We start from the raw sequence: 12,371 nt of genomic DNA on the forward strand, positions 1-12,371 counted from the left end.
GGATCGTCTGCTTGACTCTCGCCAGAACTCATTAATTTCATAGTAACTTTAGAGATAACATTGTGGTATACTAAAACCACACATTTAAATCTTTTACATTGCCAAGTTTAATACAAAACTTCAATTTTGATAGGATACTAGATAATTTACAATCACAAAAGACTTCATGTTAACTCCCTAAACTCTCTCATTCATTTCTCGACCACCAACTTCTATAAGGAAAATAAACTACACGGTTGAGTTAAAACTCAGTGAGATTTGCCGAACAAGTAACATTCAATAAACACTTAAATCAGTACAATTAAGTAAGTAGTGCACATTTCACTGTATAATTACTTTAAAAAGGATACAAACTCCTCCTGGGAGTCATTTCAATATCACTGTATATTCATTTCAGTGTCGCGATACATTCATTTCAATATCATTGCACACTCTGCCCATTCATCCCTTTATGTCCTCCAAAATAATAAACAATCCCTTACATTCAATAATCAGTGCAATAATCTCTCAATTTCAGGGTAATACTCGAGTATACCAAAACAGTTACCCAAATCTTCCGTCCTATCCGACCAATCCCTTTGCTAGCTCGAATAGTCCGTTGAACAGAGGGTTTTGGGGTCCAATTCAGTCGATGTTGTAAAGTACACATATGACTTACATTCATGAACACTTACAGTAACATTTGATTAATTATCAACCTTCAAACTCAACTAAGTCGAGTCCGATAAAGTACACCCTCGACTTAGAAGGCGAGAAACAATTGAGATACACTTTATAATGAATCACTAGCAATATTCCATAATAGGCGCATTTATCGCATAATTTTATTTAAATAAACATAAACAGTTAAACACACAACTTCGGAAACACTCACCAAATACCTAAATAGATTACTCTCGAGTCTCGGGTTTGTTTCTTGACTCACAGCTACTTCTTGAGACAAGTTTATAATTTCAAAGTAAATATATAATTTGTAGATGTTCACCTATTATTTATTATCCTATTATTTAAATTATTAGAATCAAGTTTGACTTTAAAATATAAAATAAAATATATTCAATATTTATTCTACATTTCATTTCGAGACTTATTGATTTTATCATTTTAAATCAAGAAATATACGTATTTTCCAAGTTTATAATTTATAAAATATCTAAATTAGGATTAAACTATTTTCCACTCAAGATTCTAAAATTAAAACTTAGGAATACTCTATTGGTTCCCTTTTAAATTAACAAAATTCTAGGTTGTTCGTAAATTAAATTTTGTTTCACGATACCAGCCCCTCTTAGGTTCTAAGGTCTTTAAAATGTTCTTGAAAACAAGATTAAATGATTAGCAACCGTCTTATGTATCTAATTGTAATAAGTTGCCTTAAGGTTTCCAAAATATTATAGGAGTTCACTTCATTACAATGTTAGCTGTTAAATCAAGTTCTAGCAATATATTTCATAATTTTCATCAATATTTCATCTTCTACTTGATAAAATATTAATCACTCAGTATTTACCCCGTCCTTGCTGAAGTTGAATCAAATAACATGTACTATTTACGCATAAACCCAACAAAAGAACAATAAGTTCCATTTTTAGATAATGCAACTTCTTAGCAATATACAAAGTCCAGCAATCATTGTTTCCCTTAAATCCTTCCTTTCAATCTCATGTCCCAACTAGACAAGTTAATTACATTTATTAAGCTACAAAGGTGCCTTATACAGAACGTGGAAAGTTTTGCAGCTAACTTAGAGGAAAAGATTGATCAACTCTTCCTTCTTTCTCTCGGCCATAAGGTAATTCAGCAACACATTTCATAGTTTTCCTCTCATTTGCCTTAGTTTAACTCTACTCACAAAGCTAGTCATAGTCACTAAATCACAGAGCAACCTTAGTTCTACTTGTGGAAGTTCACAAAGCCAGAAATTAAAAGAAAGGCTTCTCTAAAAGCTTATTTCCTTCCCCTTTTTTTATCATAGCAGATTGTACCAGCTTCTTTTTATCAAATTTTAGTTAAGCTTCCTGAAGTTTTCAGATTTCCAAGGCACCTATCTTTTAAGGTAAAGAATTAACATGTCTTCCATGTATTCATTAGTAAGGGTTTCAGAATCAGTAACAACAGGTCATGTAACATGCTTAATTCCCTCAGACAACCATCCTGCAATCTGTCGAATGCACTTGTCCTACTATGTTGACTTTAGTTTCTACTTGTTTTGGTCTTGCTTGTTGAAGTTTACGGTCTGCATGACATTTTACACTTACTACACAGGTTTAGGAGCTAAAGTTTATAGAGGACAACCAAAGTGTCCTTTTTTTCTCTTTCGGTTGCAGTCACTAAATTTTTAGCAAAATCGTAGTCTATCAGTTGACATTTTCTTACATTTTCCTCCTCAGTTTTTGGTCTCAATCACTCATGCAGAAGATACTTAATTTGCTGCAGGTTATCCTAAGCTAGACAGGGCAGTTCCTGACCAAAATTCAGAGAAAAATTGAATAAAATTACAAGGCTGCGCAGGACTGCTAAATCTGGTGCATAGCAGCCTGCACCATATTACTTTCATGCCCACAGTTTCAATTCTTACAAGCTCCTACGGCTAATCCTTCTTTTATTACTTAAAGTGGACATAATTCATGCATTCCTGGCTGTAGTTTCCATTTTTTTTCTGATAACTAGTCACATAATTAGTACCTATTTCACGGTTAGAAGTCAGAACTTCCTCTCAGCAGACTATCGTTTCTAAACAAAATTGCTCATGCAACAAAACTTAGTTTTTCTTGGTTAGATTCCAGCACACACAACATTCAAATTCAAATATACCAGATGATTAAAAAATTATATACAAATTTTTCATCATTGATGAACTAAAATCCAAACATCAGTTTTCAGTTTCTTCCAAATCTGTCCAACAGTTTTATCTTCTTCAAACAGAATTTCACCTTAGCTAAGAGTCCATTTCTTTACTAAATTCTCGTGCAGCTAGCATATTAATCTATTTATATGGAATGGACAGAAGATTATTGCAGGTTCTTACCTTTTCTTCTAAAGTTTGATATCGCAGGCAGCTCAAATTTTCTGGTCGTGATTCCTTAAGTCTTAACTCTAATTCCTCCTGCTTCCTTGTGGCACCTTCCTTATCTTTGGTTGCTTGGTGATGAAGCTAGCTATGCTCCTGCTCTTACTTTCTCTGTTTCGCTCTCTTTTCTCACTCTCTATTTTCTCTCGATGTTAGGTTGGTAAGGAGAGGAGTTGAAATTTGGTTTACTCTTTGCCACCGTCCAAGTTTTTGCAGTTGGTTTTCTCTTTTTTCCCACTTGGTCGCCGTTTGGATTCGACAAGCTATTGTCGGATGTTTCTCTTCAATTTTGTCTTTGTTTAAAAGGCTTAAAGATCAGATGAAACAAATACCATTCGGTGGTAAAATTTTTCATTCAGTGCTCACCTTTCAAAGCTGCTCTATTCGGTGACTCACTCTCCAAAGCCTTCATCCACTCGGTTTCATGTTTGAAAATTCTGATGACTTGCTTGGCTGCATGGTAGTTTATCCGAAATTCAAGGTTAATTTGGTCTTTCAATTCTAGCTCATTCGCTTGCTAATGGTCCGTAATATTTTTTTCCTAAACTTTCAATTTTATAGGAATCCAATCATACATTTAATTTAACCATTTATTTATTATATATAATGTTTCTAATAACAAATTAAATGTAATGGGATAAATTCGAAGTATACATATAAATTTCCGAGTTCTCACATCCTTCCCCCCTTAAGAAAATTTCGTTCTCGAAATTTCGTACTTTTAATCATAAAAAGTTCCGAGTATTCTTTCCGTATTTTATCTTTCATTTCCCCAGGTTGCTTCCTCCAATCCTTGGTGTTTTCATAGAACTCTGACTATAGGAATCTATATATTCTTTAATTCCTGTCTCTGAAATAACATGCGCCGGAAATGATATTTTCTCCATTCGAAACTCATACTTACTAAATTTTATACAATTGACGCTTCCTTAAAATCGATAACACTATCCTTAGATTCTATTCATGATTTTCCTTCTTAATTCTCCATTGATAGTATCATTGCCAAAGATCTATCTTAGAAAACACTATTGCCCCTTGCAACAATTATAACATCATTATAAGTTCAACTTGCAATCTCTATTCTTTTTTTTTTCTCCAATCTTAATCTCATAGTTTCTATACACCACTTTGGTTATCAAACTCTGATCACTAGTGGGGTTTTAATTTCTAATCCATAAGGTAGTTTGTTAAACTTCATACCAATTCTATTTATAAAATCAACAATTACAAATGAATGCATCGCACCAGGGTTAATCAAAATCTTATCTAAGTGATTGAAGACAGGGATGGTACCTTCTACCACCTTAGTTGTCTCTGGCACTTGCTGCTGGTCTAAACCATATACTCTAGCTGGCACTCTTTATCGATTTCCTCTATCGTTAGTCTGTCGAGGTGCAGGTGGTAGGGTGTTAATACTTCGTGGTATCCTAGTTGGGCAACTACCAATTAGGTGTTCTGAACTTCCACAAAATAAGCATTTTCATCCCTTCACCCAACAATTTTTCTCAGAATGATTCTCTTTTCCATAGTATCCACATGCTGTTTGGGAGCTCAACACTTGCACTCCTCTAGGAGGCCTTTCTTGTTGCCCTCTTTCGGCTTGAGCTTCATTGACCGAGGTCCTAGGTGATTGGTTCTGAACTTCGAGCAAAAATCTTACTCCGCCAATTCCTTTTCCTACTTTGGGCTCCATGACATCTCCTCGTGGTTGCCCTGAAGTAAGGTCAGGGGCATTTCTTTTCCTAGTTTTGAAAGTCTTAAGTTGGGATTTTGCATTCTCAATTCTTTGGGCCTTGTCAAGAGCCCCAAGAAAGGTATCCAGGGTGACTGGCGCCAGGGATTCCTGAATCTCCATATTTAATCCTTGAACAAGACGCCTCACTCTCTTTTGTTTGGTGGGTACTAATTCGAGGAAAATTTTAGACAATTTTGTGAACTGGATTTCGTAGTCAGCAACACTGGAGGTCCCTTGCTGAAATCTAATAAATTCATTCTCCTTTTTCTCTCGAACCAAAGGAGGAATATATTTTTCTTTAAACTCGTAGACAAAGTTAGTCCAAGTCCATGGAATTTGCTCTTTTTCCCATTTAGTTTATCCATGTTCTACCATAAACGTGTTGCCTCCTCAAATTGGAATACGGAAAAAGTAACCTGTCTATCCTCAGGGTAACCAATTCTCTGTTATTTCAGGGTTTGATCCTTTAGTAAACTTAGGTGAAGCAAACTTTTGGAACCTTTCTAATGCCTTATCTTCCCCCACTTCAGAGTCCTTATGTTGATGTGTATGTCCGATTCTAGAACCAGATTGATTAACTACTCTTTCTAATAAATCGGTCATCCTATTTAGGGCCATAGTCACTTGATCGTTTCTATTGATTTATTATTCTTGGCTCTGATCCGCCGCGGAGTCGCGGTCTCCATCTGGGTTTTCAGATTGTCTAACCCTACGAGGTCGCCCACATCATCGTCCCTCGTTCTCCATTCTCCACCTAAGTATGCTATGTACTTAGAAATCATGAATAAATTGGACTTATCCCTATACTTACATATATATTTAGTAGTATTTAATTTTAGAAATCAAAATGCATTCAGCACATAAATTCAGACTTAGTTTATAGGCCAATCATTATAAAACAACAATTAAAGTCAAGTGCAATACAAGTAATTCAAATATACATAAAAGTAAACAGTTTAACAGTACAGTGCATGTAGCATGTCAAACATGGATAGCTCAACCCTTAGTTTTTAAGTTAACTAGATCTCCATTAGTCTAATTTAAGACAGTCCCAGTCGATCCCTAATCTACCTAAACACTCGGGTAAGGCATCATTTTACTTCCTGCAGTTGCTGCCTCTTCACCTCTAACTCTCAAAAGTTAGCCTCGATCTCTTCGATTCTACTTCTCCAAGTTTATTCATGATTCCTATTCAGATCATAATGCAATACATTAAATCCTGCCAAATTTACAAATACACCAACGAATGAAATATTTAATACTCGGATACAAGAATCCAAAAATAGAATATTTCACAACTCAAGCCGGCCGATCTCAAGAGTAAATCATCCACATTTGAGATTTCTACCCGACGTACATATCTAATTTTTCCTCAATAATGATAGTTCATGTCATACTTAACAGGCCACTCCCCACAATCCAAGAACCCTTTCCTGGTGTGAGCTCATTAAGAGTTCTGATGCCACCTGTGACGGTCCCACCTCTTTTTAGTGTATACCCTAAAAGTTAGCGGATCGTCTGCCTGACTCTTGCCAAGACTCATTAATTTCGCATTAACTTCAAAGATAACATTATGGTATACTAAAACCACACGTTCAAATCTTTTACAATGCCAAGTTTAATACAAAACTTCAGCCGTGATATGATCCTAGATAATTTACAGTCACAAAAGATTTCATGTTAACTCCCTAAGCTCTCTCGTTCGTTTCTCAACCATCAACCCCTATAAAGAAATCAAACTACAAGGTTGAGCTAAAGCTCAGTGAGGTTTGCCGAACAAGTAACATTCAATAAACACTTAAATCAATACAATTAAATAAGTAGTGCACATTTCACTCTATAATCACTTTAAAAAGGATACAAACTCCTCCTGGGAGTCATTTCAATATCATTGTACATTCATTTCAGTGTTGCGATACATTCATTTCAATATCATTGCACACTTCTCCAATTCACCCCCTTATGTCCTCCAAAACAATAAACAATCTCCTACATTCAATAATCAATGCAATAATCTCTCAACTTCAGGGTAAGACTCGAGTATACCGAAACAGTTACCCAAATCGTCTGTCCAATTTGACCAAGTCCTTTGCTGGCTCGAATAGTCCATTGAACAGAGGGTTTTTGGGTCCAGTTCAGTCGATGTGGTAAAGTACACATACGCCTTACATTCATGCACACTTACAGTTACATTTGGTCAATTATCAACCTTCAAACTGAACTAAGCCGAGTACAATAAAGTACACCCCCGACTTAGAAGGCGAGAGACAATTGAGATACACATTACAATGAATCACTAGCAATATTCCATAATAAGCACATTTATCACATAATTTCACTTACATAAACATAAACAGTTAAATACACAAATTCGAAATACTCACCAAATACCCAAATAGATTACTCTCCAGTCTCGAATTTGTTTCCCGGCTCACAACTACTTCTTGAGACAAGTTCATAATTCCAAAGTAAATATATAATTTATAGATGTTCACCTATTATTTATTATCCTATTATTTAAATTATTAGAATCAAGTTTGACTTTAAAATATAAAATATAATATATTCAATATTTATTCTACATTTCATTTCGAGACTTATTGACTTTATCATTTTAAACCAAGAAATATACGTATTTTCCAAGTTTATAATTTATAAAATATTTAAATTAGGATTAAACTATTTTCTACTCAAGATTCTAAGATTAAAGCTTAGGAATACTCCATTGGTTCTCTTTTAAATTAACTAAACTCTAGGTTGTTTGTAAATTAAATTTTGTTTCACGATACCAGCCCCCCTTAGGTTCTAGGGTCTTTAAAATGTTCTTGAAAACAAGATTAAGTGATTAGCATCCATCTTATGTATCTAATTGTAATAAGTTGCCTTAAGGTTTCCAGAATATTATAGGAGTTCACTTCATTACTAGATTAGCTGTTAAATCAAGTTCTAGCAATATACTTCGTAATTTTCATCAATATTTCATCTTCTACTTGGTAAAATATTAATCACTCAGTATTTACCCCATCCCTGCTGAAGTTGAATCAAATAACGTGTACTATTTACGCATAAACCCAACAAAACAACAATAAGTTCCATTTTTAGATAAATGTAACTTCCTAGAAATATACTCAGTCCAGCATTCATTGTTTCCCTTAAATCATTCCTTTCAATCTCATGTCCCAACTAGACAAGTTAATTACATTTATTAAGCTACAAAGTAGCCTTATACAGAATGTGGAAAGTTTTGCAGCTAACTTAGAGGAAAAGACTGGTCAACTCTTCTTTCTTTCTCTCGGCCATAAGGTAATTCAGCAGTACATTTCATAGTTTTCCTCTCATTTGCCTTAGTTTAACTCTACTCATGGAACTAGTCATAGTCACTACATCACAGAGCAACCTTAGTTCTACCTATGGAAGTTCACAGAGCCAGAAATTAAAAGAAAGGATGCTCTATAAGCTTATTTCCTTCCCCTTTTTTTATCATAGCAAATTGTACCAGCTTCCTTTTATCAAATTTTAGTTAAGCTTCCTGAAGTTTTCAGATTTCCAAGGCACCTATCTTTTAAGGTAAAGAATTAACATGTCTTCCATGTATTCATTAGTCAGGGTTTCAGAATCAGTAACAACAAGTCATGTAACCTGCTTAATTCCCTCAGACAACCAACTTGCAATCAGTCGAATGCACTTGTCCAACTATGTTCACTTTAGTTTCTACTAGTTTTGGTCTTGCTTGTTGAAGTTTACGGTCTGCATGACATTTTACATTTCCTACACAGGTTTAGGAGCTAAGGTTTCTAGAGGACAACCAAAGTGTCATTTTCTCTTTCGGTTGCAGTCACTAAATTTCCAGCAAAATCGTAGTCTATCAATTGACATTTTCTTACCTTTTCCTCCTCAGTTTTTGGTCTCAATCACTCATGCAGAAGTTACTTAATTTGCTGCAGGTTATCCTAAGCTAGACAGGGCAGTTCCTGACCAAAATTTAGAGAAAAATTGAATAAAATTACAAGGTTGCGCAAGACTGCTAAATCTGGTGCATAGCAGCCTACACCATATTACTTTCATGCCCACAGTTTCAATTCTTACAAGCTCCTACGGTTAATCCTTCTTTTATTACTTAAAGTGGACATAATTCATGCATTCCTAGCTATAGTTTCCATTTTTTTCTGATAACTAGTCACACAATGAGTACCTATTTCACGGTTAGAAGTCAGAACTTCCTCTCAGTAGACTATCGTTTCTAAACAAAATTTCTCCTGCAACAAAACTTAGTTTTTTTTGGTTAGATTCCAGCACAGACAACATTTAAATTCAAATATACCAGATGATTAAGAAGTTATATACAAATTTTTCATCATTGATGGACTAAAATCCAAACATCAGTTTTTAGTTTCTTCCAAATCTGTCCAACAGTTTTATCTCCTTCAAACAAAATTTCACCTTAGCTAAGAGTCCATTTCTTTACTAAATTCTCGTGCAGCTCGCATATTAATCTATTATACAGAATGGACAGAAGATTATTGCAAGTTCTTACCTTTTTCTCCTAAAGTTTGATATCGCAAGCTGTTGAAATTTTTTGGTCCTGATTCCTTAAGTCTTAACTCCAATACCTCCTGCTTCCTTGCGGCACCTTCCTTATCTTTGGTTGTTTGGTGTTGAAGCTAGCTATGCTCCTGCTCTCACTTTCTCTGTTTCGCTCTCTTTTCTCACTCCCTCTATTTTCTCTTGATGTTAGCTTGGTAAGGAGAGGAGCTGAAATTTTGTTTTGCTTTCTGCCACCGCCCAAGTTTTTGCAGTTGGTTTTCTCTTTTTCCCCACTCGGTCACCGCTTGGATTTGGCAAGCTATTGGCAGATGTTTCTCTTCAGTTTTGTCTTTATTTAAAAGGCTTAAAGATCAGGTGAAACAAATACTACTCGGTGGTAAAATTTTTCATTCGGCGCTCACCCTTCAAAGCTGCTCTATTCAGTGACTCACTCTCTAAAGCCTTCCTCCACTCAGTTTCATGTTTGAGAATTCTGATGACTTGCTTGGCTGCATGGTAGTTTATTCGAAACCCAAGGTTTATTTGGTCTTTCAATTCTAGCTCATCTGCTTGCTAATGGTCCGTAATATTTTTTTTCTAAAATTTCAATTTTGTAGGAATCCAATTATACATTTAATTTAACCATTTATTTATTATATATAATGTTTCTAATAACAAATTAAATGTAATGGGATAAATTTGAAGTGTACACATGAATTTTCGAGTTCTCACATGCCACATTCCGAAGTCGACTTTCCTATCGAATTGTATGAGTTGACCAATTTTAGTTTAGTCCAAGTTGTTTGAGTTCACAATGAAAATTGTAAGAATTATATCAATCGGTTGAAACCGGATAAAACTCAACTTATGAGTCCATTTCCAATTTTCAATTTATAAGTTTTTTTTCTAAAACAAAGAATTTTATTAATAAGATTGTTGGATGTCGTCCAACATGACTTGCTTGACAAAACTTAATTGGAGAGGAATTCCACAAAGATTCTGAAATGGTGGTAGTTATTGCATGATAAGTTAAATAATGTGCAATCTTATTAGCCTCCTTTAAACTCAAAGTACATTGACAACATGGTAGTCTAATAAAGTCAAGTGAATATTTTCAATTATCGGGCCTAAAGTAGATAAAAGATCTACCTCATCATTAATGAATTTGATAATTGAAGATGCACTGCCATCCAGAATGATGTTTGAAATTCTTAGCATCTTAGCTTGATAAACTGCTTTTCTAACAGCAAGGGGTTTAGCAAGTTCAACATTTATAGAGCCCTCATGACACTTTGATAGACTAGCAATGAACACACCATCGTGTAAAAAGAATCTTTGGATCCTTTCAAGACCCTTTTCCCATTTGACCATTTAGAATCTTTGGATATTCTAAATCTTGAAATATACGCACAGCAAACAAGAAATCATTACTTTTTTTTGTTGAAATGATAGATTCTATTCTACATCTGCTCCTATTCTGTACCAGGGGAGGGAGAGACTTAAAGAGATCAAGGGAAACCCTTACTCGAATTGTCTTTTTTTCTGAACATTTGGTCTAGTTTGTTGAAAGTAGGTTCTGTGTTCCTTTCAGAAGGAATTCCCACTTTTGTTTCTTTGGCCAATGATTGAAGAATATACCAGATTTTTTTCTAATTTTGAGAGACTTTGCCAAACCTGTTGTACATATCTAAAGAATATAGAATCTTTATCAAAAGTTCATAAAAGTTATGTTCTCCCTTCATGGGTGCCCAGAAACTGGCCGGTTGAGGTTAAAGATACTGTAAGAAAATATAAACCTCACATTAGTAGTTTGTTTTCTTTATTTAATGGCAGCATATTGTTAGTTTTTTTTTATCAGACAACAACATCTAGTTTAGCATACTCCTACTTTAGCCCACACTGAGGAGGAAGCCCAATAAGGCCTAGAGAAATCGATGAAAACTAAACCACCAAAAGATCAAACGGGTGTACTACGCACCCGTATAAATTTAAAAGAAGTCACATATAGTGGCACATTGATGGACTCCTACTACTACTCTAACCTACATTAGAAAGGGAAGAGATCCAACAGGGCCTAGAGAAACCAATAGAAACTGAACTATCATCAGACCAAATGGATATACTACGCATCCGTATAAATTTAAAAGAAGTCACATATAGTGGAACATTGATGGGAGGTAAAATTTGAACTCTTAATCTCCCACCTCACTAAAATTTAAAATTTTTTATGATAGACAACGACCCTTTGATTGGCTAATATATTGGGGGCTAAAGATGCTGTGGGAACATATGAGCCAAGCATTAGTGGTTTGTTTCCTTATTTAGTGGCCGCGTGTTGTCAATTGATTGGCTAGTAGATTTGGGTTGCATGATTGTTTTGTATCCGGAACTAGTCGCGTGTTGTTAGTTGATCTGCTAGAAAATTTGGGTTGCATGATTGTTTTGCATATGTAATGGCCATGATTGGCTTGCATGATTGTTTTGTATTTGGGCCACGAGGGATTATCGTCGTTAATGATTAATAGCAATAAAAATAGGAGTGGAGAGTAGAGGTGGTAAAATGGATACATGATTGGTAAATGGTTTTACTTAAATAAATCATGGATAAAATTCATCCAATCCAATTATAATCATTTAATAAATGGACCTAAATGGATAGGATTTAAATCAAAAATATAAAATCATGATCCAACCATTTAACCATTTATTCTCCTAAAAAAATAAAACTATTCATCCTACTCCAGCCACAGTTAGACAATTAGAGTCCAGGCAAGTGATCAAGAATAGAGTAGTAGACTAAGCACTCTAGTATTTCACACGTACACACACACACACACTCATGATTTCCACTTACACCCTCTCTTTTGAGTCTTGGATCAAGTTCGAAAATTCGAATTCAATTATTCAAATACTGGTGTGTACTAATTAAAAGCATTAACAGGTGAACCAATTTAAAGTAACCTCAAAATCTTGCTCCTAGTTAATTCTTGAATTGGAGTTAAAAACAATCAATTTGAACTCAAAATTCAGATCTATAAGCTC

The 12,371-nt window shown here is 34.7% G+C and overlaps 1 long non-coding RNA gene across 1 annotated transcript; it reads right to left on the reverse strand.

The window, feature by feature from the left end:
• Window positions 1-6,608: 6,608 nt before the first annotated feature.
• On the reverse strand, window positions 6,609-9,643 carry LOC140016399 (uncharacterized). The gene is made up of 2 exons (XR_011822790.1): window positions 9,340-9,643; window positions 6,609-6,969 (listed from the first exon to the last, which is right to left on the reverse strand). It is a non-coding gene; the product is annotated as an uncharacterized lncRNA (long non-coding RNA).
• Between the last annotated feature and the right edge of the window lie 2,728 nt (window positions 9,644-12,371).

Source organism: Coffea arabica, chromosome 11c (genome assembly GCF_036785885.1).
Source record: "Coffea arabica cultivar ET-39 chromosome 11c, Coffea Arabica ET-39 HiFi, whole genome shotgun sequence".
Lineage (NCBI taxonomy): Eukaryota > Viridiplantae > Streptophyta > Magnoliopsida > Gentianales > Rubiaceae > Coffea > Coffea arabica.